This window comes from Ornithorhynchus anatinus, chromosome 6 (assembly GCF_004115215.2).
Source record: "Ornithorhynchus anatinus isolate Pmale09 chromosome 6, mOrnAna1.pri.v4, whole genome shotgun sequence".
Taxonomy (NCBI): Eukaryota; Metazoa; Chordata; class Mammalia; order Monotremata; family Ornithorhynchidae; genus Ornithorhynchus; species Ornithorhynchus anatinus.
In genome coordinates, this window is record NC_041733.1 from 23,821,214 (window position 1) to 23,848,239 (window position 27,026).

A 27,026-nucleotide genomic window follows, 5' to 3' on the forward strand; every position below is an offset into this window, starting at 1 on the left:
GAACCCATGACCTCTGACTCCCAAGCCTTTCCAGTGGGTCATGCTACTTCTCTAGTGCATACTTCCACACTGGGAAGCAGCGTGGCTCAGTGGAAAGAACCCGGGCTTGGGAGTCAGAGGTCATGGGTTCGAATCCTGGCTCCACCACTTGTCAGCTGTGTGACTGTGGGCGAGTCACTTAACTTCTCTGTGCTTCAGTTACCTCATCTGTAAAATGGGGATGAAGACTGTGAGCCTCACGTGGGACAACTTGATTCCCCTGTATCTACCCCAGCACTTAGAACAGTGCTCTGCACTTAGTAAGTGCTTAACAAATGCCAACATTATTATTATTATTATTACTTTTTCTGATATTAATAGTGGACACACTTGTGTAGGAGCCAACAGCGATCGTGAGGGCAGAGATGTAATAATAACGATAATAATAATAATAATGATAGCAGTATTTGTTAAGCACTTACTGTGTGCCAGGCACTGTACTAAGCGCTGAGGTGGATACAAGCAAATCAGGTTGACTCAGTCCCTGTCCCCCACGGGGCTCACAGTCTCAATCCCCGTTTTACGGATAAGGGAACTGAGGCACAGAGAAATGAAGCGATTTGCCCAAGGTCAGCCAGCAGACAAGTGGTGGACCGGATATTACAACCCATGACCTTGTATGACCCAGGCCCACGCTCTGTCCGCTAGGCCATGCTGGAGCTGCTTCATTTACCTTCAGATCTCGAAGAATTTTTTCAGCTCAGTTTCACACACCTCCTTTGAGGTGGGAAAACAACGTTACAGAATTGGCAGGGTGGGCTGTCTGAAGGTCTGAGAATTATCTGGACTCAAAATAAAAGATCTTTTGATGCCAGTGCTGCCTCTTTCTTTGTGACATTGGAGAAGTCATTAACCTTTCTGCCCCTCTAGGGAGTGCTGGAAGCCAGGAGGACATGTTGGTAGGGGTGGCTACCTATATGGCCACTCATTCCTCCCTGCATGCCATTCTTGCCTCTTATCTGCACAGAAATTTGAGTAGCTCTTATTATTATTATTATACAATGGTACTTACTAAGCACTTAGTATGTGCCAACACTTACCAATGGTTTTAAAGCACCCACTCACCTCACCCCCTCCTATCTTACCTGGCAGATTTCCTACTTCAACCAAGCCCGCATACTTTGCTCCATCAAATGCCAACCTACTCACTGTACCTCAATCTCATCTATCTCACAGTTGGCCCCTTGCTCATGTCCTTCCTCTGGCCTGGAACTCCTTCCTGTTTCATAAAAAGACAGACCACCACTTTCCCTATCTTCAAAGCTTTCTTAAAATCACATCTCTTCCAAAAGGCCTTCCCCAACTAAGCTCTCATTTCCCCTACTCGCTCTCGCTTCTGCCTCACCTAGGCACCTGGATAGGTGCCCTTTAGACACTTGATATTCACCCCATCCTAAGCCTCACAGCACTGATGCATATATCTATAGTTTATTTTAATGTCTGTCCCCCTCTCTAGACTGTAAGCTCCTTGTGGGCAGGGAACTATGTCTACCAACTCTTTTGATTTGTACTCTCCCAAACACTTAGTACAGTGTTCTGCACATAGTAAATGTTCAATAAATATGAATGATTGATGAATTGTGCTCCCCTCCTTCACCTCTGGGGGCAAAGGACAATGGTGTGTATGACATAATGGTCCTTAAAAACTCATACTGTAGAACATCTGCTACTGATCACCTCTTACACTCAGAGACATCAAGTCTTGAGGATTTCCATCCACAAGTGATTAAGGTGCTGAGCCAGAAGAATATAAAACATTCCTGTGTGCTCGGTGACATTGAACTGCTCAGTGGAACTCTCAGAAGAAAGATGCACCCTAAAGTTTTGCGCTCCATCAAAACGAAGAGATAACAGAGGATGGATTTCTTGTTGTGATAGCTGCAATAAATATGCATGCGTGAGGAAAGAGAAACGGAATAGGTCATGCGTGTATAAATTGATAGGAATGAATACTTTGACCAAGGACAATGTCATCACTGATCAGAAAGAATTTATCTTTCTAATATAATTACAGCTGTATGGATGTTGTTACTCTACCCTGGGGTCAGAGTCTACATGCATTACAGTTACCTGGTCATCTATCAACCTTTTGCTCTACTCACCAACAGTGCATGAAAACAGCGAAGAAAATATATCTGCAATCTGATTAGGTTTACTCATTTACAGAAGTTGCTTGGATTAGCAGGAGTGTCTCGGAAAACCTGGGCTCAGTAGTCCCTTGTAGTTTGCCATAAGCCCTCTCAGCCCTTGATAATAATAATAGTGGTATTTGTTAAATGCTTACTAAGTGACATGCACTGTGCTAAACATTGAGAAGGACACAAGATGTCAAACACACTTCCTGGCCTATACGTGGCCCGCAGTTTAAATAGGAGGGAGAACAGTTATTGAATCCCCATTTAACAGATGGGGAAACTGAGGTCCAGTGAAGTTAAATGATTTGCCCAAGATCACATAGCAGGCATATGACAGAGCTGCGATTATGAACCCAAGTCCTCTGACACCCAGGGCAACTACTGGGAGGGTAGGTCTGTGGGCAGTCAAGGACTTTAAGAGGGGACTTGGTGGGGAGTAGAATCAATTTCTCCTGCAATCTTCCAGACCTCCCAGCTAGCAAAGTAGGCAGCTCATGGCATTGTTGAACTTTGCTGCTCATTCTAAGAGTCCCAAAAGTATACCATGCATCCATTTTACCATCATGAAAATGATATCTTAAAAAGAAAAGAAGATTAAGTTGTGAGAACAGAAAAATGGTAGTTCTTGAGGTCTTTTTAAATATCAGGGCCTACTTCCATCACAGAAAGCACAATATTTGACTATTCTATCTCAGTAATACACTAGCCTTTATAAGAGCTGTACAAAGGAAATGTTGTTAAAACTACAGAGTTTGGAAGTACAGTTATATCTAAAGATATGCAAAAGTTTGATACACTTTTGGAGTGGCAGTAGAGTTTAAATTACAGTACAGGGAGACTTTTGTGACTTTTAAATAGAGAAGGAGTTTAGGTATTTACCCCAAGAAATATGTGTTCAGAAAGGCATTTTTTGTATTCACTAAAATCAAGCTTAAACTAAAAGGAACTGATTAAAAAATACCTTGGCTAGGCCAAAGTTTGGCTGTAAGCACCTAAAAAGCAGAGTTTGTGCTTGATCAAATAATCCTCAGAGTGTGATTGATTGGGTCGTGGCATAGTGGAAAGACCATGGGCCTGGGAGTCAGAGGACCTGGCTCCTAAACCCCACTCTGTTACTTGCCTGCTGTATGACTTTGGGCAAGTCCAGGCCTCACTATCCTCATCTGTAAAATAGGGGTTCATTACCTGTGAGCCCCATGGGGGGTAGGGTTTGGTCCCACCTCATTATCTTGTATCTACCTTAACTCTTAATAAAGTGCTTGGCACATAGGAAGCACTTAAGAAATGCCACAGTTATTATCCAAGCAGCAGATACATAGCCTCAGGTACCAGATCAGACCAGGTGACTTGCCTCTGCCAGGGAGAATTTCTCTGCAGAGGTCTGATGTCCTCAGGTATTTCTTTTTCTTTCCCAGTTCCCTCTGATCCTATCCCCACATGCCTCATCTTCCCCATCATTCTTGCTTTAATTTTTTAGCAATTTGTCCCCTAATCCTTTGTGGCCCTTGCATGTCCCAGAGAGAAGCAGCGTGGCTCGGTGGAAAGAGCTTGGGCTTGGGAGTCAGAGGTCATGGGTTCGAATCCCAGCTCTGCCACTTAGCTGTGTGACTATGGGCAAGGCACTTCACTTCTCTGTGCCTCAGTTACCTCATCTGTAAAATGGGGATTAACTGTGAGTCCCATGTGGGACAACCTGATTATCCTGTATCTACCCCAGCGCTTAGAACAGTGCTTTGCACATAGTAAGTGTTTAACAAATACCAACATTATTATTATTATTATGGAAAGAGAATGGGCCTGGGAGTCAGAAAAACAGGATTCTAATCCCAGCTCTGCTACTTGCCTGCTGTATGTATGACAGTGGGCAAACCACTTAATTCCTCTGTGTCTCGGTTTCCTCATCTGTCAGAGGAAGTTTCAAGACATGTTCTCCCTCCCTTTTAGGGTGTGAACCCCATAGGGGAGAAGGACTGTGTCAAATTTGATCATCTTGTATTGAATCCTACACTTCTTAGAGTATTAAGTATTATGTGCTTAATAAAAGATCATCATCATTATTATTCTCTTTCTGCTCCATTTCTGTTCCTGTCCTGCAACTCTCTCCCACTGCTTTATCCTTTGCCCCTACTCCCGGGGCTTCCAAAGACAAAGGCTGTGGGGATGGGGACTTTCAGTGATTGGAAGTCAAAGTGAGGTGGACAGGCCTGAGATAAGAGGGAGGAGGGTGGGGACAGTGGTGGAAGAAGGGACAGGGATAACAATCCAAATTTTAAAAAAAAGATATGAGCAGGATGATGATAGGGAGAGCAAAATGAAATCCTGCTTACCTGGAGCTAACCGACTGAGACTGCAAGTTTCTTGCTGGAAGCAGCAGCAGCCCTAAGTTTCTCCAGTGTGAAACTCAAGCACATCCCAGCAGCATTTTCTTGACGGAGATAACCAGCAGGGGGCATTTTTAACCATCCTTATAGTCTTAGGGCTAGATGAACCTGAGACACATACTTAAAACCAGCAGTTTCCCATCAGTTTCATTAAAAGATCAGCAATTAATAATAATAATATTAGTTGTATTTGTTTAGTGCTTACTATGTGCCAGGCACTGTGTTGCCGAATTGTACTTTCCAAGTGCTTAGTACCGTGCTCTGCACACAGCGCTCAATAAATACGAATGAATGAATGAATGAATGAATAAATGAACACAAGCAAATCGGGTTGGACACAGTTCCTGTCCCATGGGGGCTCACAATCTCAATCCCCGTTTTACAGATGAGTGAACTGAGGCACAGAGAAGTGAAGTGACTTGCCCAAGGTCACACAGCAGACAAGTGGCGGAGCTGGAATTAGAACCCATGACCTTCTGACTCCCAGGCTCATGCTCTCTCACCTTCATGAGGCTACTACTGCTATAAGAGCATATAGCACACAGTCATTACCCAATTCAACTTCCCAATCAATTCAGTGGGCAGAAAATTGGGTTGACAAAATAGCTATCATCTGGACAATGGTGCTGACTCTATACTGACTCTATCCTTGCTGAGGACCTCTGAGCCTCTTCCAAAAGAGAAAATTGCAATAGTCAATTATTGGAGGTGATAAAGCACTGCAATGATCTGTTAAAATGTTTCATGAGAAGCAGCATGGCCTAGTGGATAGAGCATGGGGCTGGGAGTCAGAGGACCTGGCTCTAATCCCAGCTTCACTACTTGTCTGCTGTGTGATCTTGGGGAAGTCGCTTAACTTCTCTGTCTCTTAGTTACTGCATCTTTAAATGGGGAATACGTCAGAGAGTCCTATGTGGGACATGGACAGTGACCTGATTAAACTTGAATCTACCCCATTGCTAAGTACAGTGCCTGGCACACAGTAAGTGCTTAAAAAATACCAATTAAAAATAAAAAGATCTGCACATGGGACTTGGAGCAAAGGATGTCATTTTCCATCCTTTGGTGGCTTTCTAACTTCCAAAATGACCAGAAATCCCGAGAGCTGTAGAGGAGTCAGCGGTTGTTGGAAGCTGAACCCTACTTCTGAGTCAAGAAAGAATGTGTCTTCCTAGACATGTTCTTTAAGACTTGCTCTTTGACTCTGGGAGAGATGAGGTCTTGCTAACTTTCTCTAGCCTAAGCAATTTTGAGGAAGATAATGGCTAGGATGGAGCTTTCCCTGGATGAGAGGCCAAGGTCACAAGAGCCAAGAGGGCTCAGAGGCACTGGTCTTTTTCTGACTTCAGCTAGGATCCAGCTTTTTTTTTGCAACCAGTGACTTTCCTGACATTGCTCAGAGGAAGGTGAATCTTTTTTTCATGAGTTATTTCTACTGTAAAGTATATTGAGAGGGAATGAGTGTATAAAGCCCTATCTCGGGTAATTGGCATGGGTATTTCATTCTCCCGTGAAGGTTATAGATTGGGAACCAGAGGGTCTTGAGTTTCAATTGGAATGATGAGAAATGAATAGATCATTCAGAGCATGTCCCAAGGTGGGTCTCATGGTAAACTGAGAGCAGCCAAACAGTGGCTTCCACTTTCCCATATGCTGCCAGGCCACCTAATGACCTTCTGCTACTGCAAAAGAGACAGCAGTGGCATTCAGTAGCCCCTGGGATCTGAATGGCCCTATAAAAGGATGGATGGCTCAGATGACGAGGTAAGAGGCTAGAAAATGACCGTAACTAGATTCTTATGGATGCAGTTTGGAAGAGACTGCTTTTAAACAATACACCTACCCATTAATGTAATCTCACCATCAACAGGGATATCTTAATAATAATTGTGGGTTTCTTAAACACTTACTGTGTGCCAAGCACTGTACTAAGCACTGGGGTAGATACAAGATAATCAGGGGGCTCACAGTCTAAATATGGAGGATAAATAGGTATTGAACCCCAATTTTACAGATGAGGAAACTGAGGTTGAGAAAAGTGAAGTCATTTGCTCAAGGTCACACAGCAGACACGTGGAGGAACTGGGATTAGAGGCCAAGTCCTCTGACTCCCAGGCCCTGACTCTTTCCACTAGGTCAAGCTGTTTCTTTTGCTATACAAAGGACAGTTCTCTCCATGCACACAAGGTGCATTTAGGGGGTGGCCATTTCTCCAGTTTCACAATGAACAGCCTGGATTTCAGTAGGTCTTCCCCTGTCTGCAAGAGATACGGAGCAGGATGCTTTTGTCTTCTTATTTTCAGCCCTGAGCACTTCCCTCCACCAGGACTCCTGTTGCCAACTTACACAGCATGAATGTGGTGCCAGAATTCCTTCAGATCTGGTCCAGCTGACTGCACTGGCCCCACTCAGAACTTTCACATAATTAGTGTCAGATCACCATCCTGGCACTTAGTGCCTTAATAGAACCCCATTCTGTTCTATTCCAGCTTACTTCCACCTCTGTGGATTTGTATACCCCCGGTGCTTGGCACAGTGCTTGACACATAGCAAGAAGCAGCGTGGCCTAGTGGATAGAACATGGGCCTGTGAGTCAGAAGGACCTGAGTTCTAATCCCTACTCTACCACTTGTCTGTGTGACCTTGGGCAAGTCACTTCACTTCTCTGTGCCCCAGTTACCTCATCTGTAAAATGGGGAATAAAACTGTGAGTCCCATGTGGGACAGGTAGTGTGTCTAACCTGGTTAGCTTATATCTACCCCAGCGCTTAGAACAGTGCTTGATGCATAGTAAGTACTTAACAAATACCATTATTATTATTATTATTACATGCCTAGTAAATACTACAACTAACTCCGAAGCAAGTGGATTGTGTGAGATCAGTGTACTTCAGCCAAATGGAACCTGATGTCATCATGGTATGCTGGGTACTCAGGGCCTAATGGATCTGTACATTGGCCTACTGAAAATTGTTTTCTACATTTTTGTTAAACTAATAGATGCACCCCTCTGGAATAGGACTCTATCTTAGGGAGGCAAGAGGTAAAGAGGAAAGAGCATGGGTCAGTGAGTCCCAAGACCCAAGTCTTAGAACCACCTCTACCAGTCATCACCTATGTGATCTAGAATAAGCCACTTAATCTTTCTGCGCATCCATTCCTCATTTACAAAATGGGAATAATACAATCCATCTTTCCATACCTCACAGAGATGTTATGACCACAAAAATGAGCTGTTACATGAAATTTCTTGGGGAATAAAAGTGCTATTATTATTAATAAAAAGTTTTAACCTTTTGAAGGGATGCATCCTGTTTTTCTATTATTAAGGACATCATTAAAAAACACTAGTCAACTCTCCCGCCAGGACGGTTTCTCATTAAAGCTTCAGAGTCCTAACTGCTCATGAGAACAAATTTCTGTGCATGAAAACTTTTTTCCTGTACCTCTGTGGAAAAATTTAAGTGTAATGTATGGCCATCAGCAACCTACAGGGTCTTCTTCAGTCCTAACAGTTGTGAGAAGCTTTAAATACTACAGTTAATGCATAAAAATCGGTTACTTGTGTGCTGATCATCCCGACACAGTGTTGGGTTTTGATGATTTGTAAGAGTGTCACTATGTCCTTTAATCAATCCTGAATTGTTTGTTACAGTGCTGTTCCTTTAGGAAACTGAACTTCCAGAGGGCTGGACTAGCCAGTTTTACTTGCTGTATTGAGCACTTAGTGGGGAATCATGGACTGATTAGTTGATTGGGCCTTGGGGGTAAATTCCTCTGATTGCCCTATCTCCACCCAATGGTCTTTTCCAATCACTCAGAATATTTCCATAAAGAAAACCCTCAGAATCCATTGGTGATTGCAGATCATTAACTGCCTGCCTCTACCTGCTGATTTCTAGGGTTAAGTAGCAGGAGGCAAGAAATATTGCCTTTTGGTGGCTTTGATTGGAGAGTACTGATTAAGACCTTAGTCACTGCCTTTTTTAGAAGTGACAACACTCACTTTGGATACATTAACACATCAGAAATAGCAAGCTTGTTTTGTCAGGCCTCTTCTACCACCACCACTCTCCTAGCTCTTAGAGGTGGAAGAGACTTCAAGACTGCATCTGTGGACCACGGTAATGTATCAGACTCCTACAGATCAGTACCCTTCCTATCACCCAAGAAAAACTTGAAAATAAATAGGTCTTTCTACTGATATTTGAGATTTGGTGATCAACCTGCACCATGGAAGCCATCCACACAACCAAAAATTCATACTGGCAATGCAGAGAATGTTTCCGAAAGCATTTTGTTTACACAGGCAGTGTGTTGACCAATGATTCCAAGATAGATGAGGAGGTAGCGCGATGATAGACAAGAAAGTAGAAAACCCAGTGAAGAAGTTCAGAACATCCTTCGGGAGGTGTTTTTTGTGTGTGATGACAACAAGATCTAGACTATGAGCCCACTCTGGGTAGGGATTGCCTCTCTTTGTTGCTGAATTGTATTTTCCATGCACTTAGTATCGTGCTCTGCACACAGTAAGTACTCAGTAAATATGATTGAATGAATGGGTGAATGAATGAGGTATCAGGCTCCAGACCAAGTTAAAGCTCTACAAGGTGGTAGTGTTGTCCAACCTTCTGTATGGCTGTGGGAGCTGGATAACATATAGACATCACAACTGGATCCTTCAGTGTCATATATGGGTCAGATTCATTATCAAATGTCAAGACAAGAAGTTCTGGAATGTAGTCAGTCTCCTACCATCAAAGCTATGCTTATCTAACACAGTGTAGCTGTGGGAAGACTAAGCAGTCTCAGGATTCCCAAACTACTAGATGGAGAGCTGAAATTAGTATACCAAAAGCAAGGAAGGCAGAGGAAATGCTTAAGGGCAACATGGAGGTAAAACAAAACTTCAGATAATGCTGCATCTCTGCTGAAAACTGGGAGTCAGTTGCAGAGGATAGATCACCAGGGTGCCTAGCTATCCAGGAAGAAATGGCTGATTTTGAGCAAAGAGCTTCATAAGGAACAAGAAACTAGGAGGCAAAAGAAAAATCAGCTTCAGCAAACAAACATTAAACATGACAACACAATGAGGGACAGCTTTTTGGTGTGCACAGTGTGGCCAGGATTGTGGGTCCCACATTGGCCTTTTTGACCACATGTACACACTCATAAGTGAATTTCATCATCCACGATGTTGTCTTCTAATAAAAGCACAATGTTAGTTTGGGAGAAAGAATCCTGAAAATGAATATTCCAACATGAAAAAACCATACTCATGCATCACCAGGCAACCTGGGCCTTGGAAACAAAGCAAGAATCACACTTGACACAGAAATTTGGCACTAATTACATGCCACCTTCGGTAAATAAAAAGGAAATCTGCATAAAGCATCAAAGCATCTATGGATTAAGTTCCACTTTACAAAGTTTTTTTTTGTTTCTTTCTTAATTACTCAGGAAGAAACTGTTATTTGACTTCACCAATGATTGTGTGCTTAAACATCTAACTATACTCCCTACTGAGAAGGATTTCAGTTTCTCTCTTAGGTAAACAAAATGCTTTTGTGTCAGGCAAATCTCCTCAAACCAACCTCAGGAGACCAACACTTTTCCTGTTCATAAAATGGAGATGAAAGTAAAGGGAATAAATCAGAAACTTTACTTGTTTCTTTTGCAAATCTTGCTTCCTAGCAAGGAGGAGTAGGATGGATGTGTTCAGTGTGGGAGGAGAAGACAGGAGAGTGAAGGGCTACATGTATTCCTTTTTAAAAGGCAGCATTAGTGCTTGGGGATTGGGGATATGGACAGAGATAGCAGTGTTGGATGGGATGTGTGGTTTTGGATAGACGCATAGCTCAGTGTGTTCAAATTGAGGTCATTATCAGCATTAAGAACTTCCAAAATAGCAAATGGGTTTTGGTCGTCCCTTGAGAACACTATATTGAGATTTTGCAGTACTTGGGATCTTTATCATCTGAAATGATTTACTTCTTGTTCACTGAAACTACTTTTATTTTTGCCAATATCATACCAATATGCCTGTATGGTAGCTGTTTCCATGATTTAAAAAGTTAATGAACATAGTCACACAAGTCAGAGTCAGTATAAATGCTTCTTGTTTATGCAGACTTTCAGGACATGCATTTAGCAACATGATTCAGCCATCGAACTTCCCCTCTTTTGTTCCATGTGTTGCTTTTATAGTAGATTCAGTGATCCTTGAAAGTTAAAGAGATAAAACTCTTCCTTTGACCCTGCAGTTAGTTAGCAGTAGCAGTAATGAAGATAGGCTCTAGGTTCAATCAATCAATCAGTGGTATTTACTTAGTGCTTTCTTTGTGCAGAGCACTGTATTAAGCTCTTTGGAGGGTAAAATATAATGGTTGGTAGATCTGATTCCTACCCCGAAAGAGTTTACAGTCTAGTGGGTGTCAGGTGGCCTTGGACAGACTCCTGTAAAATGGTGTGGGTGACATCATTATCGCCCTCTCAGAATTGCATCTGGAGAGTTTTCAGTACTCTGCCAGTCTTGGCTATGAGAGGGAAAGTCAAGCAGAGGCAGACCCATTCCATTCCTAGCTTGGCCAGTGGCTAGTGAGTGGAAGGCAATCCGTTAACAAGTCAAAACTCACACGTGCTGGGCAGCAGCGGCATGGAAGAGAGTCGAGGGCAAAGTCTTGAGTTGACCGCATGGAAGAAGGCAGTGATAAATCACTTCTATATTTTTACCAAGAAAACTCTATGGGTACACTACCGTAACAACTGCAGATAAAGAGTGGGGTGTTCTGGGAGAGATGTGTCCATGGAATCGCTATGGTTCGGAGATGATTTGGCAGCATAAGACAAGACATCATTATGCTATACTGCCATGTCCTGAGCACCTCTTCATCCGGTATCCAGGAGGGCCATCGGTGGCCACCCAGTCTGTGCTGGGGTAATTCTACAAGGTGATAAATAAGATCATAGGGAAGACTGGTTGTTACAGGCCCAGGAGCCTGCTCTGATCACATCGCTGCATTAGTTGTTGCACTCACAGACAAGAGTGATCTCAATGGAAATTTTGGGGTGAATCCCCCTGTTTCCTATCATAGGTCTGGGAGTCAGAAGGTCATAGGTTCTAATCCCAGCTCTGCCACTTGTCTGCAGTGTGACTCTGGGCGAGTTACTTAACTTCTTTGGGCCTCAGTTACCTCATCTGTAAAACAGGGATATTAGATTGAGAGCCCCATTTGGGACATGCACTGTGACCAACTTGATTAGGTTGTAGCTACCCTAGCACTTATAACAGTGCTTGACATAGTAAGTGCTTAACAAATACCATCATTATTATAGCAGGGGTTTAATAAAGTCTGTAAGCACAATGTGGGCCGGAATGTTTGTATCAACTCTGTTGTACTGTACTCTCCCAAGCATTTAATACAGTGCTTCACACACAGGAAATGCTCAACAAATATCTTTGACTGATTTCTTGTGGGTCCGCTTTAGTATAATGCAAAGAATCAGCCCTGGTGAGGGAAAGGAGGGTGCTGTGTTTGATTTCACTCAACACAAGGGGGAGCCATAATGTTGTCCAGCCCAATCAAGGGTGGTACTCAGTGGCTTCCCACTCTGGCAGGGTTAGGATGCCGTTTAGGAGGACTGGTTTTCAAATTCAGTGCTTGATGGCAAATCCTAAAAAAATGTTCAAGTTGAGTTTTCTGACAACATATCAACAAATTATGTCTAGTACAATATAGGTGCCGGGCTTGCTTATTGCATGGGGGATTTTTCAGCACTGAAACAATCACTCACTGCAATTTAAAGGTTCATTTCCCCAGCTGAAAGACTAGATGCTTCTATGTAACCTTAGATTTAAGCTCTATAGCCTTGTAAAGAAAGGAGACTCACTAACTTCTCATAGTATAGCAGCCACTATAGATTTGCAACTTTCACTTCATTTCATTCAATCCCAGAGTCTCTATTTCTTTCCTGCTGTCATTTTACCAATATAGATTTGATATTAATCTTGGCATTCACATAAACCTGTGAGAGAGATTCTCTCTCTCTCACTCTCTCGCAGAGATACACATTCATGAATGCAGTCTCACTGCTAACATTGTGATCTAACTAAAGGGCAACTTCACTATACATGCTAATCAGAGAGGTAATCAATTATAATCAACAAATACCATGGAGTATCAATAATTATGATTATTATCATTATGAATACTCCACGGTATTAGGTAAGCACTTACTTCATGCTAAACACTGTGGTAGATACAAGCTAGCTTGTCAAAGAGTTACCAGATCCATATACAGAAACTATGCATAAAGCAGAGTAGTATTTACTGAGTCTCTATTGGGAGCAATGCACCTTATTAATCACTTGGGAAAGTACAACAGAAGTAATTGATATATTCCCTACCCACAAGAAGCTTCCAGTCTAATGGGAGAGGCATATGACATATTTATACCTACTGTGACCAACAGAGCAGTAGGAAGAACAAACATCAGATGGGGTGAAATAAATAACAAAACAAATCAGAGTAAATAACTGAATATACAACTGAATATGCATAAATCCAGGGGTTGGGAACAAAAGCACAAGTGGTACAGAGGGTCGTTGGGTTTATATGACTCAGGATAGAGGGAATTGATTGAGAAGCCTTGCTGGAAGAGGTGGAATTTCAGGAGGGTGTTGAAGGTAGGGAGTTGCTGAGGTCTGGTGGATTTGTGGGAGGCAGGGGCTCCAGGTCAGGGGGAATGGTGTGAGCAAGGGATTAGAGGTGGGTGAAATGAGAGCCAGATAAAGCAAGAAGGTTAGTTACCTTTCCTTAGGCCTTCCGATGATATCAATAGTAATAATTATGACATCTACTAAATGTTGGCAATGTGCTGTGGATTAAAGTGGATACAGGTATAGATCGGGTACAGTCCCTATCCCAAACCAAACTCACCAATCTATCAACCCAAGTTTCCCAAGCAAAGTGAAGCCCAGAGAGATTAACCAACTTGCCCAGGGTCACACAGCAAGCCAGTGGAAGAGCTGCAATTAGAAACCAAGGCCTCTGACTCTCAGTCCCAGGTTCTTTCCACTAGGCCAACTGCCCCACCATTCATTCATTCAATAGTATTTATTGAGCGCTTACTCTGTGCAGAGCACTGTACTAAGCGCTTGGAATGAACAAATCGGCAACAGATAGAGACAGTCCCTGCCGTTTGACGGGCTTACAGTCTAATCGGGGGAGACGGACAGACAAGAACAATGGCACATGGAGTTCAACCTGGCCCTGGATAACCCAAAAACTGATCATCAATTATTCAATGGCATTTATTGAGTGTTTACGGTGGGAAGAGCACTGCAATAAGTGCTTGGGAAAGTACAATACTTCAGAGTTGGTGGACATGCTCCTTGCTCACAAGGAAAAGCTAGTTGGGTTGAGTTTCAGGACAGAGTTTAGTTGAACTTTTAGTTTGACTTTTCAGTGTTTTAAAGTGATTCAAACTTCAGCATTTCCCATGGTACATGATTTCTTCTTTATATGATATTTGGTTTCCAAAATGTAGCATTGCATTCAGATTTGGCCAGATAACTGATGGTGCATGTGGCAAAACAAAGTCATCCCTAGAGTGGTCAAGGATTTAAAAAGAACTCCATAATGGAAATGACTCAGAAAACACACAGGCTTGTTTCATCTCTGTAAACAAAACACCTCTGATATTTGGTAAATAATACCTGTTTGCTGTTCTGAAGAGCTGTTGAATAATTTTGCATACCTTTGCTTTATCTGTCAATCACTCTTTAAGTATACAGAGAGAGAGCAGGAGAGAGAATATATCTATGACTGGGCTGATTAATAGTTCATTCTTTTCCTCCATGCCTTCTGAATAAAGAGAAAGGACCATCACTCACAAGTACCTCTTTTTGAGCTCAAAAACCCCTCCCTCCCAGCTCCTGAAAGAAGCACAGGTGGTTATGCAGATGTATTTTCGGAAGAAAATTCCATTTCCTCCTGACATGATCCTGGACAGGCTTTCCTCTCACTGCCCAGATATTTGAAACAGGAATTGCCTTATACAGATCAGACTCATATTTTTGAAACCAAGAGGCACTAGTTCCATCTCTGAGCCGGACCCAAGAACCCTGATGGCAGCATCCATTGTCTTAGGGTTTGGTTTTAGAGGAGAACCTCTGGTCCCCCTGGGCCAGGCTCTGATGATCCAAGTGACCCATTTCATGGAGTTGCCAACACAGAAGTGCTGTATAACCATCTGGAAATGGTCTGAAATGCATTTTGGGGGATTGGTGCATGACTCAGTGGTTAGGGCACGGGCCTTGGAGTCAGAAGGATCCAGGTTCTAATCCCGGCTCCGCCACATGTCTGCTGTGTGACTTTGTAAGAGTCACTTAACTTCTCAGGGCTTCAGTTACCTCATCTGTAAAATGGGGATTAAGAGTGTGAGCCCCATATGGGACAGCGACTATGTTCAACTTGATTAATGTGTTCAACCTGAAAAACTTGTATCTACCCCAGCACTTAGAACAGTGCTTGACACATAATAAGGGCTTAACAAGTACCATTATTATTATTTTATGGGGCAATTTGTGAGAGCTTTGAGAAGGAATTTCTAGCCACTTCCAGTTTTCACACACTGATCCTGGGCTCATACAGACTAGTAGGATCTTCCCAGGACAATAGGAAAATGAGCTGTAGCAAACCCTGGATCCCCAGCCTATGTGGCATTAACATTAATCTGACCAAGAAGCAGCAACTCCACGTTTTCCATCCTACCAAGCTGTTAACCTACTCTACCATGGTAGTGAGTGACTTAGAGCAGCCCCCAGGATTCAGGCAGGTTGGTGGCCAGCCAGGATGGGGAGGATTGGGGGCTAGCTCCCTGTCCCCAGGCGAAAGGGGGACAGTGCTTAGAAGAGTGCCTGGCACACAGTAAGTGCTTAACAAATGCCATTAACAATAACAGCTGACATCAAGCAGACTCCTGGACCAGTCAAGCAATCAAGAGGACACATCTCACCTTAAAAATCTCCTCCCACCAGCAGCAAAATTTTAGAGCCTCATCATGCTGACCCCAAATTTCAGTAGCAATTGCTCCTTTTATTCCCTAGATAACAATTCCAGTCACACTTGTGACACGAAGAGACAGAAGGGTCCTGTGTGCTATTTTAACCTTAGTCTCTGCTTTCTCCGATGCAAATGTGTATACTGGATTGGACTGAAGATTTTCTGATGTAGCTGTTTTAGGTAATTTCCACTGTTTATTTTTGTTTGCATCCCAAAGCAAAATGATTTCCATCATCTGGAGCCCTGAGTGGAAGAGACACTGGATCTCTTGGGTACAAAACACTGAAAGGACCTTTTAGGTGTTGGTAGTTTGTTAACTGATGAGCTTGTGTACAGCTAGTAATTATGCACACTGTCAGTCACTAAATGCATGATGACGACATAGGGATGGGGAATTAGAAATACATTAAAGCTTACCATATCTTGATGCCTTTTTCTAGGACGTCTAAACGACTCCTGGCAGCCTTGCAGAGTTCAGTTCCTGAATAAGTGACTTGGGGTTGATGCTCCACATTTTCGAACATATCTGTGACCCAGTAGGAGGATGATGATGTGGACTGGCTTAACTACGGGTTTCTTGTCTTGGAATTTTCAGCAATGGTCACCTTAAATAGAAAATATAAATAAATCAGAGTTGGGCTGACTGACTCTTCCCAAGGCCTCATCAACCTTCCACCTTGCAGCAAGTGTCCTCTCATCGCGTCATGCAGGGAGCACGGTGCCCCATGCTTAGGTTTAGTCTCACTGTGCCTTGGTATCTCCAGGAAGGGTGATGTGGTCACTACTGCTCCTTAGTAATGGACTAAAAGGCCCTAGAAAGTGCCACCTGGCAGAAGCGATTTGGAACTATTACCAAGGAAGAATGAATACAAACCATCACCTGTTGACGTTGGGGTGGTGGTAGTAGTAATAATGATATTTATTGAACATCTACTGAGGGCAGTGCACTGTATAAAGTGCTTTAGGAGATGCAACAGAAGCATGAGGCATGTTCTCTGCCCCACAAAGAGCTATCACTCTAATTGGGGAAATGGACATAAAATATCCAGTATGAATATACAAGTGCTCAGGATCATGACGAATTAATACCTAAGTCAGGGAAGGCTTGTTTGAGGAGCTGAGATTGTAGGATTGCAGGCGGTCTTTAATGGTGGTGAGCGCCAAGATCTGGAGGATTTGCGGGTGAAGGAGTTCCAGACCCAGAGGACAACATGAGCAAGCTGTCGAGGATAGATGAGACAAGAGCAGAGTACTGCCAGGAGGTGGACTTGGGAGGAGTGAAGAGAATGAGCAGGGTACAGGGTGAGGAGAACTGATAAGAAAGAGAGCTGATGGAGAGTCTTAAAACCAATGGTGGAGAGTCTTAAAACCAATGGTAGAGAATCTTGGCTTGATATGGAGGAAAATGAGAAACAATTGAATTGTTCTGAGAAGAGGAGAGATGTGTTGAGTGATGTTTCCAGAAGAAGATATGGGCAGCAGCATGGAGTATGCATTGAAGTAGGCAGGGACTGAAGGCAGAAAGAGTGAGGCAACAGTGTTTCATTGACCTCTTCTCTGGACAGTGGCAGATGTTACTGCTGAAATGGTTTATCTTCTCATTCTTCTTATTGTTCAGATTTACATAAGAATATTATGTCTGGGTTGGAGGCCCAAGTTAAAGTGAGTTATGTAGACCTGAGAGCTGGTCCAAAAAGAACCATACAAATAATTGAACAGAAAAATGATTATATCAATGAGAAGTTAAAGGATTTGGACTCTATAGACTGGAGAAGATGTCTGAGGGAATTGGAGCAGGCTTAACAATAGGAAGGGCTAGGAGGGGATGGATCTGATTAGAGCAAATGATCACTGAAGCAATGGTATTTACTGAGCACTTTTGGGTAGAGCACTGTACCAAGTTCTTGGAGAGGACAATAAAATAGAGTTGCTAGACACAAACCCTGCCTTCAAGGAGTCTATTTGTTCAGCAGGAGAGGGAACAGACTGAATTTAGTGAAGGAAGTGCTTAGATTGGATACTGGGAAAGGCTGGGCAGAATATTTTGCCTCAGATGAGTTATTCCAGGGAAGGCTATAAAATCTGCTCAGGATCTTTTTAAGACCACAATAATCAAGTACTGGTTTGGGATGGTTTGTAGGCAATTCTAGTCCTGTGATTTCTTTCTGATATGTGTCTCTCTGATTTGGTTCCCATAAGTCTGTTAGTACCTTAAAAGACAAACTTCACTGCAGAAAAGAAACTGCTCTCCAATATTAACTACAAAATGGGATTGTAAAACTACAAACACAGTAAACCTGTAGCCTGACTCATAAACATTCCTCCCTAAAATCAGCTCCTTTTCTCCTTCTCTGGTCCAACTGCTTGATCTTCCTTGCCAACCCATTTCAAACCTTTGTTATAGATTAAAAGCCTGCAGATAAAACAGAGAAGAGAAGCATACGTTTCTGTTTTAAAAAAATCATGGTCTTAAGTGGCCCAGATGGTGCCCCAGAGGAGGATTCAAAGTCGCTGCCCAGTAGGTAGACACAATGTTGCCTGTTAGTGTTGTTCTTTAACACCTGTTTGAGACCATTTATCCGTAAATTAGATCAATCCACAACTCCTCAATTTTCTTGTGATTGAGAAAAATCCCTTGAGTTTCAATTTGCTTCTTTTGAAAAAGATTTTCCCATGGATTTGGGAGGAAAATGTAATTATTTTTATGGTCCCATTAAGAGAAGGGAATTGTAGTTGCAAATCACTGAGAAGCAGCATTGCATAGTGGAAATCACTCAGAGGTATTTACTGAGGGTTTACTGTGGGCAGAGCACTGTGCTAAGCACTTGGGAGGATACATTAGGGTTGGTAAACACAATCCCTGCCCATGAGGATCCTGCAGAGATACATTAGGGTTGGTAAACACAATCCCTGCCCATGAGGATCCTGCAGACTAGAGGGGCAGAGAGACATTAAAATAAATTATAGATGGATATGTACATAAGTACTGTGGGCATGGGGTGAGAATCCAAGTGCTTAAAAATACATGCCTGAGTGCACAGGCAATGCAGAAGGAAGGGCAAATAGGGGAATCAAGGGCTTATTAAGGGAAGACCTCTTGGAGGAGATAAGATTTTAGAGGGGTTTGCAGCTGGGGAGAGTGGTGAACTGTTGGATATGAAGAAGTAGGGAGTTTCAGGCTGGGGTGGGAGGGATGTGGGCACGGGTGTGTTGGCAAGAAAGACAAGACTGATGTACAGTGAGCAGGTTGGTATTAGAAGCTCAAAGTATGTAGGTGGGGTTATAGTAGGAGATAAGAAACATAAGGTAGGACAAGGAGATCTGATTAAGTGCCTTAAAACCAATGTAAAGGAATTTCTGATGCAGAGGTGGATGGGCAACCATTGGAGGTTTCTGAGGAGAGGGAAGATGTGGACTTAGAAGAGGTTTTAGGAAATTGAAAGAGCATGGGCCCGGGAGTCAGGAAACCTGGGTCTCAGACCCAGCTCTACCATTTGGCCTACTGTGTGACCTTGGGCTAGTCATTTAACCACTCTGTGCCTCTGTTTCCTCATCTGTAAAATGGGGACTCAATATGTGTTCTCCCTCCCCTTTAGACTGTGACCCATGTGAGATAGGGGCTGTGTCTTGTGTCTCATATTTATCCCAGCATTTAGTAAGAGTTTAACAAACACCACAAGCATCCACAAAAAGGCTTTCCTTACCTCTTTGGGTTGGAAAGGGATAAGCTGAACCCAGTGAGCTCATCATGAGCTAGGCTCTCCCTAGTCAGCAACTTGGTGAAGAAGGCCTGCAGGTGATTGATATTTGCATACATCTACACTGGTTTGACTGACCTTGGCAGACTCCAAAGAGTCACACTTGCATATGGACGAGAAAATCTGGCTCTGATTAGCCAGAAATAGTCAGACAAAAAGTAACTTCCAGCTGGGAAGAGCTGAGCTCAACTGTTCTTAGTTGGGCCTATGGGACCACAGATGCTTACCTGACTTGCTTAATAATGATAATAATGGCATTTGTTAAGCACTTATTATGTGCCAAGCACTGTTTGAAGCACTGGGGTAGATACAGGATACTCAGGTTGGATACAGTCTTTTTTCCTATGTTGGGCTCACAGTCTCAATCCCCATTTTACAGATGAGGTAACTGAGGCACCGCGAAGTGAAGTGATTTGCCCAAGGTCATGCAGCAGACAAGTGGCAGAGTCAGGATTAGAACCCATGTCTTCTGACTTCCAAGCCCGTGCTCCTGACACTAGGCTGTGCTGCCTTGGGTCCTGGGAAGGGGGGGAATCACAGATGCAGCTGACACTGCAGTGTGGAGCAAATCATAGGGACCAATTGGTCTCCTGAATGATTTTTTCTGCTTTATTCTTTGGACCTAAGGCTTGGAGCGTTCGGTCTGATTTCTTACAGATTGTCTGTCCCATGGTCATGGTTTCTGTAACTCCCCTTCCTATTTTGCTACCACTTTGAAGATTCCTATTTCCTATCAACATCTGGTTAAGTCATGGTCCATGCAATTAATCCAGAGAATGTGACTGAATAGGCAGAATATGCCAAGAGCAACATTCATTGCTCTCTGCCTATGCCAGTCTAACACAAAGTGAAGAGGAGACCTAGCAATTATCTAGTTAAATTGATTCATGTAACATCCCATCCAGAGAGTTCAGGTCAAAAAAAAAAATCCACCTAGATTAGTTAATAATACAGCTGACTTTCCACACCAAATTAGTTGGATAATTTCAAAACCTCTACTTCCTTTTATGCAGCAAGGAGCCAGCCCAAGTCAGAGGGTTAGGTAAAGTTTTTATTTCTACAGTCCATCTCCCCTGGGATCTCTTGCTTAGCGACCTATTCTATCGTTCTAATAATAGTAATTGTGGTATTTAAGTGGTTATTACAAGCCAAGCACTGTGCTAAGAGCTGGGGTAGAAACAAGATAAAGTCAGACACAGTCCCTGTCCCACAAGAGGCTCACATTCTCTCAAGCACTTAGTACAGTGCTCTATACACAATTAGCGCTCAATAAATACCAAGGATTGGTTCCTTGATATGATCCAGTGCCTCTCACTTTACCCCATTACCACCTTGGGATAAAATTTCCATAGAGATGAGGACTGTAACATATTGATTTTTTCTGATATGCTTTTATACCATATGGCAGTCAGTTACACCAGCAGCAAATTCTTCCCAATAAAAGATTACATTGTTTTTTCTTGATCGGAAAGAGAGACATAGAAGCATTTTTCTCTAACCACAATCCCCACTCTTGCTAATCAATAGTCACTGAGCACTTTGTATGGGTTCACGTGGAGTCTGTAAGTAAAAATCAGCATGGAGGAGGAGAAGGAGCTGAAAATGGGTATTCCTATGAGCATGGAAGAAGCGAGGTCATTATCTCCACATCGGGATATTTGCCATTTTGCCACTAGAATACATATACCAGGCAGAGAGAAAAGAAAAACCTATTATGGTAATGATATTCTATGAACTGGTCAAGAAAAGGGGACCTTTTCATATTCTCATGCAGATAATCAATGGAATGGACCAACCATGACCCCCATGGCTTGAGGAACTCATACCAAGTAAAGACCAGATTTCCAAGCATCCACCGCAGCAGCTTAATAGAAGAGGAAACGATTCTGGACTGGTCCACCAGGTGGGAATTTCAATAGTTTCCCCGTTCTAATGTTTTTGTCCACATCCGTTTCCTCTCTTTCACTCACTTTTATTTCTCCTTCTGAATTTTAATGATACAAATGGTATTGAGGAAATACTCATCTTCCTCACCTGAAGTGAAATTGATTCGCTTAACATTAGAGGTTTTCCATCATTGAGCATTCTTCACCATTTCAGCATGTTTTGTTTTGCTTTGCCTTGATAGCCAATAGAAAAGACTCTCAGAGACCTTTGCAGGATAACAGAGAACTCATTAACATAATAATAGCAACTAAAGAATTCACTGTAATACATTCTGCACTAAGGTATTTATGGGCTTCCCTTTCCTTCCAAATTCCAGATACTGTATATTTTATTTCTTAATCTCCACATAATGAACCTCATTCTCCAAATGTGATGCGCTGTGCTGGATCCAAACATTGGAGTTCACCTGGGTTACTACATTTTTGTCTGCAAAAATCTGAAAATGCAAAATGTGTTTTCCATTCACTGCTAAGTAAGCAAATAGAATCTGTGCACCATAAGGGTGCAAAGAAAAACTGAATGACCCCAACAGGACTGTTAGAAGCACTAACCTTGCCTAAGGTTGCTATAGTACCTAACTTTCAGATTCTGCCCTGTGTGGAAAGGTGGGGTGTGAAAATGCAGGTGCTATTTATCAGCTTAAACAACCTATTACAATCTGTAGCTGGGAAGACAACTGCATATGCAGCTGCTAATATGCTGTTTCAAAGAACTTCCAAAAGAGCTAGGACTAACTAGGCAACTAAGGAGCTGCCGGTATGGTAGAAGTCTGCATTTGAAAGTTTCAACTGAGACATGCTGGAATATGCTAAAAACATTCTAAAGTTAACATGATTGATTACACAAATAAGCTCTGTATTTATTGAAGAAGTGTTATGAAAAAATATCACTTTCATCACGTTTTAAGAGAAGAGTTGTACGGCAGTTTGGAAAAAAATGTAATTAATTACACCCTGCAACATTTTACTGATTGAATTCATGACCCCAGCACTTATAAGGTCCTCAAATGATAGATGAGCGCTTCACAGAATATCACAAATGGCGTTTGCACTGGGAAGCTCATTACATGAGGTGTCAGGTCATGTAAATCACAGAAAACAAACACAAGCATCCATCAGAAAAATGCAGATAGTGATTACAGGAAGCAGAGTGGAGTTGAATTATTTTGTTCAATTTATTTCAACTCTTTAAAAAGAAGGATGACACCAAGTTGTCCTCTAAACAAATATTATAATAATAATAATTGTGGTATTTGTGAAATGCTTACTGTGTGCCCAGCATGGTACTAAGCACTGGGGTAGATATAAAAATCACTGGGTCAGACACAGCCCCATGTGGGACTAAGCAGAAAGGATAACAGGTATTTAATCCTCATTTTACAGATGTGGAAACTGAGGCCCAGAGAAGTCAAGTTACTTGCCCAAATTCACATAGCAGGCCAGAGGCAGAGCTGGATTTAGAACCCAGGTCCTCTGACTCCCAGGCCGATGAGACCCTGAAGACTGGGAGTGTGATCCCATAACCCTAACAGCAGCAGCAGCAGCAGCAGCAGAGAGCCTCAGAGGAAGGGAATTGCAATGAGAATGACATCTTTGAAATTGTACACAATCCTAAAATTTCCCCTTGGTGAGTCATGGTTTAAAAGTAAATTAAAAAAATCTATTAAAAAGCAGTTTATCTCTTCTCTTTGCACTTGGGAAATGCTCAAAAGACATTTGCTTATGCCAATACTGTAACAGGTAATATTGGCTTAAACAGGGGGCCTGGGTAAGAAGGTCCTTTAAACTCCCCTTCAATCTTCCCTGGTGATGTTACTTCCTCTTCTTTATGTAGTGAAATGCCAAGGAAGAATATCATCTAAAGATAGGGTTTGCCATGTGAAATAAAGGGCAGAGAAATCATAGACTATATTCTCAAACTGCTTTAATTTCTCTTTTTCTTTTATTTCAATCCATCTTTTTCCCACTCCTGGATGAGGACTACCTATAATTTTTTTTAAAAAACAAAACTAAAAGAAGGGACAAGCTGCGACTCCAGCATTTTTGGCAGCTGCTCAACCCATGGTGGGTATGTTCTCTTGTTTCTTTACACTTTTGCTACTGAGCCTGGAGAGAGAAGAACAGGATCTGAGACTTTGTTTTGACCCTCTTCTGCCAGAACGAGGTGGTAAAGTTAGACTAACACTTTGAGCACCAAAAGGAGAAATCAAAGGTGGGGGAGAGACTTTCCAACTCATTTGCATCTGGCTCCTTTCCAGAGCGCAAAGGGTCCCAAGCATGATGGGTAAGAGAGATGGAGAGAGGGAGAGTTCAACATTGCTGGTGTCATTTTTTTATGGTATTTGTTAAATGCTTACTATGTACCAGGCACTGTTTTAAGCATTTGGGGCAGATAAAAGTAGATCAAGTTGGACATAGTCCATGACCCACATGGGGCTCACAGTCTTAATTCTCCATTTTACAGATGAGGTAACTGAGGCCCAAGGAAGTGAAGTGACTTGTCCAGGGTCACACAGCAGACAAATGGGTGGAGCCAGGATTAGAACCCAGATCCTTCTGACCCCCATGCCCTTGCTCTATTCACTAGGCCATGGTGCGTCCACTCTTTGACCTGTCTTTATTACACTCTATCTTTCCTCTCTCTCTTTCCTGCTCCCTCACCTCACACCCTACCCAAATCCATAAAATGCAGCTATCACATCTCAATCCAGCACAGTAAAAAGAGGTGAGACTTGGTATGAGGGAACAAATACATATACTTGTCTCTGATGTTTCTTGGCATCTGAACAGGTTCCTGACTTAGTAAGTGACTTAAACCTTGGAAAGAAAAGATGCCCAAATCAATCTATTTTGAGAGGTTTGCATTCAAAATCCAAGAGAGCTTAGTTGACTCAAAATTCATTTTCAAATTTCAAATATAGTGTGTTTAGAGAACCTGAAAATAGATCATGTAGAAAATCTTGTTCATCTCATGAGGGAACAGGAAATCAAATTTGCTCATCTCCAGTGGGCAGGCAAATGAGCAAATCCTGGATCAATAAAGCTCTACAGCAGTGTTTCTCAAATCCTCCAGAGGTATATGGGGAAGATCTCGGGACTCAGGAAGTGATAAGGCCTGGAACAGCAGTGCTCCAAACTACTGTGGGGTGTTGGTGATAGCAGCAAAACTTCTCCCCAACTTGATCAGCACCATATTCTTCTTTCTCTAGACTCTTATCTTTGACTCTGCCTACTTCTTTTTCCAACTTTTCCCCCACATGATCCCTAGATCCCACCTGCCCAACCCTCTGAGCTTCTCTCAACCTCTCTTCCTCTGGCCGAGGTGAAGTCACTTCCATCAGGACATTTTTCTATGGAAAAGATCTTGGAATGCTGGATACCAGACCCAAGCCTCTCTGTGAGGCAGAGGCAGGAGACTTAGGAACCAATGGGGAGAAAGATTCTTCAATTTTGGTTGTGGAGAAGAGAGTTGAAGAGCACTGCACAGTCATTTTGCTGAGAATAGGGGCAGAGCTGATCTTTCTAAGCCCTTCGCCATGACTTTTCCTAGGCCAGGAAGGTATCTTGCGTTCTGACTGTTGATATGTACAGTACTTTACCTCTTAGCAGAGGCAGTGAGCCTCTGTTCCCACACAAAGCATTCTCCCGTCCTCAATAGGATGAAGAATTTTGCCACACTTAGTTTTGGTGGACAGGTATTGCGGGGGAAGGAGAGGTGGGTAAAAAAGGGCCATGAAAAGTCCAAGGAAGAACCTTTGCTCTAAAGTAGAAGTTGAAGATTCTTCACCATAATATCAGTAACTATAATAATAATAATCATGTTGCTTTTTTGTTGCTTTTTTTTAATGGTATTCATTAAGGATTTAAAATGAGTCAGGCATTGTACTAAGTGCTGAAGTAGATGCAAAGTTGGGTACAGTCCATATCCCATATGGGCCTTACAGTCTTAATCTCTATTTTACAGATGAGATAACTGAGGCTCAGAGAAGTTAGGTGACTTTCCAAAGGTCACATAGCAGACAAGTAATAGAGCCAGGATTAGAAGCCAGGTCATCTGACTCCCAAACCCATGCTCTTTCCACTAGGCGGTTCCCTAGTTAGTTATTTACTACGTGGCAAGCTCTGTATTTAGCACTAGGCCAGGTTCATCAGGTCAGACACGATCCCTGTTCCACAGGGGGTCATCATCTAAGTAAAAGGGAGGACAGGCACTGAACCCCCATTTTACAGATGAGAAAACTGAGGCACAAAGAAGTTAAGTGACTTGCCCAAGGTCACACAGAAGGCAAATGGCAGAGTAGGAATTAGGACCCAGGTCCCATGACTCCCAGGGCCATGCTCTTTCCGCTAGATCACGTTGCTTCACCATGGCCCTCTGTAGTGACAGGGGTCTTACCAGGAGTGACGTTTGGGAGGAAAATACTGAGGTCACGTCTCTACTACCATCATCCATTTTTGATGAGCTTTTTCCTTTTTTCAGAATGCAATCTCTTTTAAAATAGGAAGAATGCAGCACTTGAAGGTCAACTTGGTTTCAAGAATCATGTGGTCAAATCTTTGATGATAGCAAAGGAGAAGGGAACTTGATAGCATTTCTATAAGTAGTTCTATAAGTATTTCAAAAAGCCACCAGGTGTGTAAAAGCAGCTGATGTGTGAGAGCGGACACACTGGCAATAGTGACAGAAATCAATAAGCAACCTAGGTCCTCTGCCAGGCTTGTATCGAGTGGAGGAAAAGAGCCCAGGCGAATAGGATCAGAGCAGAACCCCTCTGGCAGAAGGGCCCTGCATCCCACAGAGAGACTTTGGGCTACGGAAGGGCCCACTTCCTCTGGAGATTCAGGGGACAACATGACTCCTCATCTACCATAGGTCAGCATGTCCTTGCCCCCTACTTTCTGGAAAAATGAAACTCAAAAAGCTTGGAAGGGTGATGCAGCAGCACAACTCATTTACAGATGAAACCAGGGTGATAACAGCATATTAGTCAGCACATCACTTGCCTTGTCATACTTTCAGGACATTTGGATACTATTTTTGGATGCTCTACTAGAAGAAGGTTGAAGCTCTTACATCTAATTAAGGTAGAGTAACGGCCATTCTGTATTGTGTCCCTTTGCCTATCAAGCTGTTTGTTCTGCTTACCATCTGCCCCAGTGGCCACATTCTTCTCAGCACAGGGTGGGCCACCTATTTGTTGTCCAATTGCCTGTCTCTGCGTTAATGAGGGTAGTGATGAGAGAAGAATGAGAGAGGACTGTGGGGCAAGCGAGGGGCAGATGCTAGAATGGGAACTTCATTACAGAGGACCTCTGCATACTGTCTTTTCCACTATAATGATCATAATTAGGATACTTTTCCCAACAGGTACTCCTTTTAGAAAGGGGGGCACATGGGCCCCAAATGGTCAGCAAGCTTTATTAATATCAGAAAGCTGGCATGACTCCTTCGGAGAAGTGGAGGCTGCTTGGTTGATGCTCATTCAAAATCTGAGAGCAGGGCAGTTTTGGGCCCTTAATCCATGCAGAGAATAGCTTAATGTATGTTTGTGCAATATGGTGGGCTTTGGTCTGTTAAAGCTCGAGAGCCTGTTATAGTTAATGAGTACATAACTTAGATAGGTTCTGTGTGCTGATTTACTGAGAACACTTACTCTGCAGTATAATTTTGGATATTTTACCAGTTCCTCCTCTTCTTTCC

General features: G+C 42.7%; 1 non-coding gene across 1 annotated transcript; it reads left to right on the forward strand.

Moving 5' to 3' along the window:
- Window positions 1–11,041: 11,041 nt before the first annotated feature.
- On the forward strand, window positions 11,042–11,180 carry LOC114813099. Its single transcript, XR_003760710.1, has one exon. It is a non-coding gene; the product is annotated as a small nucleolar RNA SNORA7 (small nucleolar RNA).
- Window positions 11,181–27,026: the final 15,846 nt, after the last annotated feature.